Source organism: Cervus elaphus, chromosome 5, assembly GCF_910594005.1.
Source record: "Cervus elaphus chromosome 5, mCerEla1.1, whole genome shotgun sequence".
NCBI classification, from domain to species: Eukaryota; Metazoa; Chordata; class Mammalia; order Artiodactyla; family Cervidae; genus Cervus; species Cervus elaphus.
Window position 1 is genome coordinate 19,779,394 of NC_057819.1, and position 9,657 is coordinate 19,789,050.

The window sequence follows — 9,657 nt, forward strand, 5'->3', positions numbered from 1 at the left end:
TGGTAAAGAATCCGCCTCCCAATACAGGAGATGCAGGATCGATCCCTGGGTCAGGAAGATTCCCTGGAGGAGGAAATGGCAAGCCACTCCAATATTCCTGCCTGGAGGATCCTATCGACAAATGAGCCTGGAGGGCTACAGTCCATGGGGTCGTAAAGAGTCAGACACGACTGAAGCGACTTAGCACGCATGCACACTCCAGGTTAGAAGTCACATTCCCTGGATTGGTCTACAAGGCCCTTCACAGATGATTCCCAAACCAGCTTTCCAAGATCATTCTCCTCTCACTTTCCTCCCCACACCCTACTTGTTAGTCTCCGAACTTCTAGTAAATAAATGTACCCACCAAACAGCTACACTTAACTCCCTCACCTAACCTCACTAACAAACAGGTCCTTGAACGTAAAGTCCATGTTCTTGGCAGGAAGGGCCTACAAGAAGGATCTGATGATTAGCTCCTACTTTTCATGAGAGCACATATCTGCCAGTTTCACTCTGTGGATCTTTGTGATTCTTTTATTTTTTAACCACGCCTCATGGCAAGTGGGATCTTAGTTCCCCGACCAGAGATTGAACCCAGGCTCCCTGCATTAGAACACATGGAGTCTTAATCACTGGACCACCAGGCAAGTTCCTACTTTGTGATTCTATAAGAAGCTAACTGGCAGGGGGAATCTATGAAGGCTGGAATGCCCCAAGGTGAGCCCTGGGTGGGTGAACCTGAGCACCTTGATGTAGTCAGGCTGGATTTTTCAACAAATGGAAAAGACTCTTCCTTCTGTGTTAGCAGAGATCATCGAGATCCTCATAAGTACGAAGACGACTGTTTCCCTTTTCCCAAATGACTAATACTTGCCTTCCTTTTTTAAAAAATAATTTTATTGATTTATTTGGTTTTTGGCTATGCTGGGTCTTTGTGGCTGCGCACAGGTTTTCTCTCATTGTGGTGGCTTCTCTTGTTGAGGAGCTCTAGTAGTTGTAGCTTGTGGGCTCAGAAGTGGCAGTTCCCAGGCTCTAGAGCACAGACTCAGTGTTGTGGGCTTGTGTGTGACACATGTGTGATTCATGGGCTTAGTCGCTCCAAGGCTTGTGAGAAACTTCCTGTATCCGGGATCAAACCTGTGTCTCCTGTATTGGCAGGCAGATTCTTTACCACTGAGCCACCAGGAAAGCCCTAACACTTATCCTTTTCCACATCCTTTCAGCTCAGCTAAGTCGTGTCCGACTCTTTGCAACCCCGTGGACTGCAGCACGCCAGGCCTCCCTGTCTGTCACCAACTCCTGGAGTTTACTCAAACTCATATCCATTGAGTCGGGGATGCCATCCAACCATCTCATCCTCTCTCGTCCCCTTCTCCTCCCACCTTCAATCTTTCCCAGCATCAGAATCTTCCAATGAGTCATTTCTTCCCATCACGTGGCCAAAATATTGGAATTTCACCTTCAGCATCAGTCCTCCAAATGAATATTCAGGACTGATTTCCTTTAGGATGGACTGGTTGGATCTCCTTGCAGTCCAAGGGACTCTCAAGAGTCTTCTCCAATACCACAGTTCAAAAGCTTCAATTCTTTGGCCCTCAGCTTTCTTTATAGTCCAGTTCTCACATCCATACATGACCACTGGAGAAACCACAGCTTTGACTAGATGGACCTTTGTTGGCAAAGTAATGTCTCTGCTTTTTACTATGCTGTCTAGGTTGGTCATAACTTTCCTTCCAAGGAAAAAGTGTCTTTTGATTTCATGGCTGCAATCACCATCTGCAGTGATTTTGAAGCCCCCCCCAATAAAGTCTGTCACTGTTTCCATTGTTTCTCCATCTATTTGACATGAAGTGATGGGACCAAATGCCATAATCTTCGTTTTCTGAATGTTGAGTTTTAAGCCAACTTTTTCACTCTCCTCTTTCACTTTCGTCAAGAGGCTCTTTAATTCTTCTTCACTTTCTGCCATAAGGGTGGTGTCATCTGCATATCTGAGGTTATTGATATTTCTCCCGGCAATCTTGATTCCAGCTTGTGCTTCCTCCAGCCCAGTGTTTCTCATGATGTACTCTGCATATAAGTTAAATAAGCAGGGTGACAATATACAGCCTTCATGTACTCCTTTCCTGATTTGGAACCAGTTTGTCATTCCGTGTCCAGTTCTAACTGTTGCTTCCTGACCTGCATATGAATTTCTCAAGAGGCGGGTCAGGTGGTCTGGTATTCCCATCTCTTGAAGAATTTTCCACAGTTTGTTGTGATCCACACAGTCAAAGGCTTTGGCATAGTCAAGAAAGCAGAAGTAAATGTTTTTCTGGGACTCTCTTGCTTTTTCCATGATCCCACGGATGTTGGCAATTTAATCTCTGGTTCCTTTGCCTTTTCTAAATCCAGCTTGAACATCTGGAAGTTCCCGGTTCACATACTGTTGAAGCCTGGCTTGAAGAATTTTGAGCATTACTTTGCTAGTGTGTGAGATGAGTGCAGTTGTGTGGTAGTTTGAGCATTCTTTGGCATTGCTTTTCTTTGGGATTGGAATGAAATGGCCACAGTCCTGTGGCCACTGCTTAGTTTCCCAAATTTGCTGGCATATTGAGTGCAGCACTTTCACAGCATCATCTTTTCAGATTTGAAATAGTTCAGCTGGAATTCCATCACCTCCACTAGCTTTGTTCATAGTGATGCTTCCTAAGGCCCACTTGACTTTGCATTCCAGGATGTCTGGCTCTAGGTGAGTGGTCACACCATCGTGATTATCTGAGTGGTGAAGATCTTCTTTGTATAGTTCTTCTGTGTATTCTTGCCACCTCTTCTTAATATCTTCTGCATCTGTTAGGCCCATACCATTTCTGTCCTTTATTGTGCCCACCTTTCCATGAAATGTTCTCTTTGTATCTCTAATTTTCTTGAAGAGATCTCTAGTCTTTCCCATTCTATTGTTTTCCTCTATTTCTTTGCACTGATCACTGAGGAAGGCTTTCTTATCTCTCCTGGCTATTCTTTGGAACTCTTCATTCAGATGGGTATACCTTTCCTTTACTTCTTTGCTTTTTGCTTATCTTTTCACAGCTATTTTATCCACATTTTTTCTGTCTTGTCAAATCACCTTCTGTTCCCTCTCTCTTGCTCCCTCTAGATTTAACAGAGGATTAAGGAAGAAAAGATAGGCTTCTAGTCTTCTGAAAGTCTATTGCTGATAATAGGGGCAGCTGTGCACATGTGAGGAGGGGAAGTTTGTAGGGAATGTCCGTTTCTTCCCCTCAACTTTGCTGTAAACTTAAAACTGCTCTTTAAAAAGTCTTAAATTTTTAATTTATTCTTTAAATTGGAGTATAGTTACTTTACAATGTTGTGTCAGTTCCTGCTGTGCAGCAACGTGAGTCAGCGTTCAGTTCAGTTCAGTTCAGCTCAGTCGCTCAGTCATGTCTGACTCTTTGCGACCCCATGGACTACAGCACGCCAGGCTTCCCTGTCCTTCACCAATGCCCAGAGCTTGCTCAAACTCATGTCCATTGAGTCGGTGACACCATCCAACCATCTCATCCTCTGTTGTCCCCTTCTCCTCCTGCCCTCAATCTTTCCCAGCATCAGGGTCTTTTCAAATGAGTCAGTTCTTCGCATCATGTGGCCAATGTATTGGAGTTTCAGCTTCAGCATCAGTCCTTTCAATGCATATTCAGGACTGATTTCCTTTAGGATGGACTGGTTGGATCTCCTTGCAGTCCAAGGAACTCTCAAGAATCTTCAACACCACAGTTCAAAAGCATCAATTCTTCAGCTCTCAGCTTTCTTTATGGTCCAGCTCTCACATCCATACATGACCACTGGAAAAACCATAGCTTTGACTAGACAAACTTTTGTCAGCAAAGTAATGTCTCTGCTTTTTAATATGCTGCCTAGGTTTATCATAGCATTTCTTCCAAGGAACAAGCATCTTTTAATTTCATGGCTTCAGTCACAATCTTCAGTGATTCTGGAGCCCAAGAAAATAGAGTTTGTCACTGTTTCCCCATCTATTTGCCATAAAGTGATGGGACCAAATGCCATGATCTTAGTTTTTTGAATAATAAGTTTTAAGCCCCTTTTTTTTACTCTCTCACTTTGCATATACATATATCCCTTCCCTCTTGAGCCTCCCTTCACATCCCCTTGAAAATATTTTAAGCCAAATTTCATTACTGATTTTATTTTTACTTCTAGCTAGTAATTTCCCAATGGCTCAGCAGGTAAAGAATCCGCCTGCAGTGCAGGAGACACAGGAGACACGGGTTCAATCCCTGGCTAGAGAAGATCCCCTGGAAGAGGGCATGACAACCCACTCCAGTATTCTTGCCTGGAGAGTCCCCATGGACAGAGGAGCCTGGCGGGCTACAGTCCTTGGGGTCACAAAGAGTCACACAGGACTGAGTATCTAAGAACACACTACTTACAGAGTCTGATATAAAATGGAGGCTTTGTTTTATTTTTTCATTTTGGGTGAAGTAAAAAAGAATAGCTTTATTGCTTTGCCAGGCAAAGTGGGCCACAGTGGGGTAGTGCCCTCAAAACTGTGTGTTCCAACCCAGAGTTGGGGGACAAGGGGACCTGTGAGGAGTCTTATAGCCTAGGGCCCAGGTTGCTGATTAAGATCAGGGTGCCTGCAGGGACCAAATTGCTTCAGTCCAGAGATCATCTGGCATCAGGAGGTGATGGCTGAACTGTGACCTCCTCTGTAATGAAGAATTCTGGTGTCTGGACTTACTGAGGCTCAGGTTCTTTGTGTCTCAGTGCAGAAGGAATTCAGTGAGAAACAAAGTGATAGGTAAGAAGGGGATTTATTTAGAGAGAAACACACTCCACAGAATATGGGCCATCTCAAAAGGCAAGAGTGGCCTAGAGGATTTATTGATTTAAAAAAGTGTTTATGGGAATTTCCTGGTGGTCCAGTGGTTAAGACTCCGCACTTGCACTTCAGGGGGTGTGGATTTGACCCCTGGCTGGGGAACTAAGGTCCCACATGCCTCGTTGCAGTACAGCCAAAAAACAAAAAAGGAAAAACTGTTTACTCAATGAGCTTCTGGACTTCTGGGATACTTTATCTAGATGCTTCCGGATCCCCCAAGTGAGGAAGATAGTATCTGCTGTCTGGAGCCGAGAGTTTACTAGGAGAAATAAGACAAGTGCATATATAACAATAAAGAGACACAGAAATACAGAACAGACTTTTGAACTCTGTGGGAGAAGGTGAGGGTGGGATGTTTCAAAAGAACAGCATGTATACTATCTATGGTGAAACAGATCACCAGCCCAGGTGGGATGCATGAGACAAGTGCTCGGGCCTGGTGCACTGGGAAGACCCAGAGGAATCGGGTGAAGAGGGAGGTGGGAGGAGGGGATCGGGATGGGGAATACGTGTAAATCTATGGCTGATTCATATCAATGTATGACAAAACCCAATGAAATGTTGTGAAGTAATTGGCCTCCAACTAATAAAAAAATTTTAAAAAAAATAAAAAAATAAAGGAAAAGCAAATTGAATAAGCATTTTAAGGCAGTATTTTCTAAAATGTGGTAGACATGCCACAGGTGATATGTGAGATGATTTTAGATGATGGAGAGTAATATCCACATGGACTTTATAGCTATGACTTTATTTTAACATGTGTTCCAAAAATATAGCTGGTTTATCGGAGTTTTATGAGTCAGGGAGAATGAGGGAGAGTTGTTAAAATTTCTAGGAGTGGAAACAGAAGGAATAAAATGAGAGACATTGAGAAATATTTGAAGAATATGGAATTTGGAGTCTATGTTGCAGAATTATAAAGAATAAAACAGGTCATGATGAGTGGGGCTGTTTTGGCGAGAACCTTGACTTCAGTGGCAAGGGGAACTTTTTTTTTCTATTTTTTAGCCATGAAGCACAGCTTGTGGGATCTTAGTTCCTCGACCAGGGACTGAACCTGTACCTCCTGCACTGGAAACTCAGATTCTTAACCACTGAACCACCAGGGAGTCCAGGGAGAACCATTTTTGAGTGAGTGGTGCTGTTAAGGATTGGAGAGGAGGAGTTGAAAAAGCAAGAGGCTTTAAGCAAAAAAGTGATTTTCTTTATTTTTGGCTGTGCTAGGTCTTCGTTGCTGAGAGGGCTCTTCTCTAGTTGCCATGAGTGGAGGCTATTCTTTCTTACAGCGCACAGGGGCTTCCCTGCTGGCTCAGCTGGTAAAGAATGTGCCTGCATTGCGGGAGACCTGGGTTCAATCCCTGGGTTGGGAAGATCCCCTGGAGAAGGGAACGGCTACCCACTGCAGTATTCTGGCCTGGAGAATTCCATGGACTGTATAATCCATGGGGTTGCAAAGAATCGGACAAGACTGAGTGACTTTCACTTCCACAGCCTCTAGGGCAGCCGGCTTCAGTAGTTGCAGCACATGGGCTCAGCAGTTGTGGCTCCCAGGCTCCAGAGCACAGGCTCAATAGTTGTGCTGCACAGGCTTTGTTGCTCCATAGCATGTCGCATCTTCCCAGGCTGGGGATCAAACCTATGTCTCCTGCATTATCAGATGGATTCTTTACCATTGAGTCACCAAGGGAGCTGGGCAACAGGGCTTCCCTGCCCTGGAGCCACAATACTGCCCACTGCTCTCAGCTGGGTATCCTCCAGGATCAAAGCCCTGATTTCTCCTTCTAGAGTGTTCTATGGTGAACCATAGTGGGGATGTTATGAAGAATTGAGGTGTCCCAGGTTACTGAGCCACTCGAGTACAAACACTTCAAGTTAACACCAGTAAAGTATGTCTCTCCCCTGGAGAACACTCCCTTTGAATTCCTATCCATAAACATTTGGTCATGTCATCAACACTTTTACTCTTGATAGTTTTGTATTTGGTCACGTTAATCAGCCAGTTCAATATTTTAAGACTTATATGATTCAAAATAGACTAAAACCTTTTAAAGGGCTATTCTGAAGTTCTGAGGCTTCTCTGGCTATAAGCCCTTCTCTACACAGTCCCCCCCATCCCCTTGTCCCCAGAAATCTACCTCTGATCATTTCCGTCCTTTGTTCTTTGACTGTAAGTTTCTCATGACTGATAAACCTTTGCTTCAGTTGCCTCTTCTCTCTCATTGTTAATAAAACAAAGGGAGTGGGGGATTTTTTTATCCATGGATTTATTTTTATCCATGCTGGTTAAAAAAAAAAAAGGTTCACATCAGACAAATGGACTTGTTAGCAGGCATGTGTGAACAGTCATTCAGTCCTGTCTGGCTTTTTGGGATCCCATGGATTGTAGCCCCGCCAGGCTACACTGTCCCTGGATTTTTCCAGGCAAGAATACTGGAGTGGAGTGTCATTTCCTCCTCCAAGGGATCTTCCCAACCCAGGGATCAAACTCCTGCATTGCAGGAGGATTCTTTACCATCTGAGCCACCAGGGAAGCCCCTCAGATCTAGTATCCCACCCTAAATTTATTCTCCGACCACTGCCAGAAACTGAACCAGTGTCTCTTTCATCTCCTGCATTGTCAGGTGGATTCTCTACCGCTGTGCCGCCTGGGAAGCTCACCAAGTAACTCATAAGTTTGGTTCCCTCTCCCTTGCTTGCACAACCCCCATCTACTGATCATTTGCCCTAGATCTCTCTCCACCCACACTGCTACCACTTTGGCTGGCCCAGTTTCTAGAGGAATGCAGCCACCGCGTGATTGGGCCTGCTCTCATGCTCCTCCTCCAGTCCATTCCCCCAAAACTCAAATCTGGTGTCACCCATCACCCACCCAGTTGAATGCTCCAGTGGTTCCCTGTTGTCCTTAGCAGGGAATTCAAGACGCCATAGGAGCTGGCCTCGATGCCTTCAACAGGAACCATAGTAGTGTTTCGTGTCCAAAGGCTGTCTTATACGAACTGCTGAAGACACCATTCCTTCCCTCCTGGCCATGGATAACCCCTCTTTTTTTGGCTTTAGCATCTTCCGCTAGAACTTTCCACAGAGATGGAAATCTTCTGTAATATGCACGTAACTCCTGAACACTTGAAATTGGGGCTAGTGGGCACTGAATTTTCAACATTATTTGATTTTAATTAACTTCCATTCTGAAAGCCACATAGCAACATGTGATTTGTGGCTACCATACAGGCAGCCCAGGGGATACCTCTTCCTTCAACCCCCAAGCCTCCAGTGCATCTCCCACACTAGCCTGGGTTAAACCCTCTTCTCTGCCCATATCCACCATGCCCACACTGACCACACAGTATTGTCATGATTTACCTGTGTGTCTTCCCCTAGTCCCTTGTCTCTGTGAAGCCTAGCGCTGGCTCTGATTCAGCAATGCATGACCAGACTATAGCCTGGCACCAAGGGAACACTCAGGAAGTATATTTTGGATAAATGAATGAACCCGTGGACGAATGACTCTAGATCTCTGTAGTTTACTTTTTCCCCTGGCTGCGAGGAGACACAGGAAGGGCAGGGCTTTTTTGTTTATTTGTTTTGGGGGTTTGTTTATTTTTTTATGAAAAAATATTGATTCATTTGGCTGTGTCAGGCCTCAGTTGTGGCACACGGGATCTTTGTTGCATGACATGGGAGCTTTCATTACAGTGCACAGGTTCTCTAGTTGTGACTCACAGGCTTAGTTGCTCCACGGCATGTGGGATCTTAGTTCACCAATCAGGGATCGAACCCACGTCCCTGCATTGCAAGGCAGATTCTTAACCATTGGACCACCAGGAAAGAACTTGTTTTTCTTTTCTTTTTTTTAAATATGTATTTATTTATTTGGCTATGCTAGGTCTTAGTTTCGACTTGCAGAATCTTTAGTTGTGGCATGTGGGATCCAGTTCCCTGACCAGAGAACAAACCCACGCCCCCTGTGTTGGGAGCTCAGAGTCTTGGCCCCTGGATCACTGAGAAGTCCTAGAAAGGGCAGACTGAAAAGACTCGCAGTCATATCTGCCAGGCTGATCTGGTGTGAGCTTGGAGCTCTTAGGCCCCACAATACTACTTTCCCTGATGCTTTGAGAGAACACGTCACTTTATATGTGACGGGGCAGGCGGTAGACATTCGGGGCAGGAGGGGGGACTGTCTCCCTGGCAGTGTATCGGGAAGGTACTCTCCTCCTGGCATGTCTTCACTCCTGCACCTCCACCACACTCACAACACTTCCAATGCCAAGCATGTGGGATTTTTCCCCCCCGCACACCACACAGTTCTCTGTGACACCAATTGGGTGTCCTACAGTTTGATTCAATTCTGACACTAACCAGAGTTGGCACAGACGCATTCCACCCCCCGTTCCCCTGTAGCAGGTTAAAGGCTCAGTTCCATGAGACTACCTCCCACTTTGGATGCTAATTGTGGATTCCCTGGATATCTACAACTTCATGTCTGACGAGGCTGCAGTTTGAGGTGCCCTTAACACCCCTCCTCAGATTTGAGCATGTGCTAGAACAGCTCAAAGAGCTCAGGAAAACAGTTATGTTTTTGTTATTCATTTGTTAAGTCATGTCTGACTCTTTTTGACCCCATGGACTATAATATACCAGGTTCCATGGGATTCTTCAAGCAAGAAAACTGAAGTGGGTTGCCATTTCCTTCTCCAAGGAATCTTTCTGGACCAGGGAATCAAACCTGCATCTCCTGCATTGGCAGGTGGATTCTTTACCACTGAGCCACCAGGGAAGCCCTAGTTATGTTTACC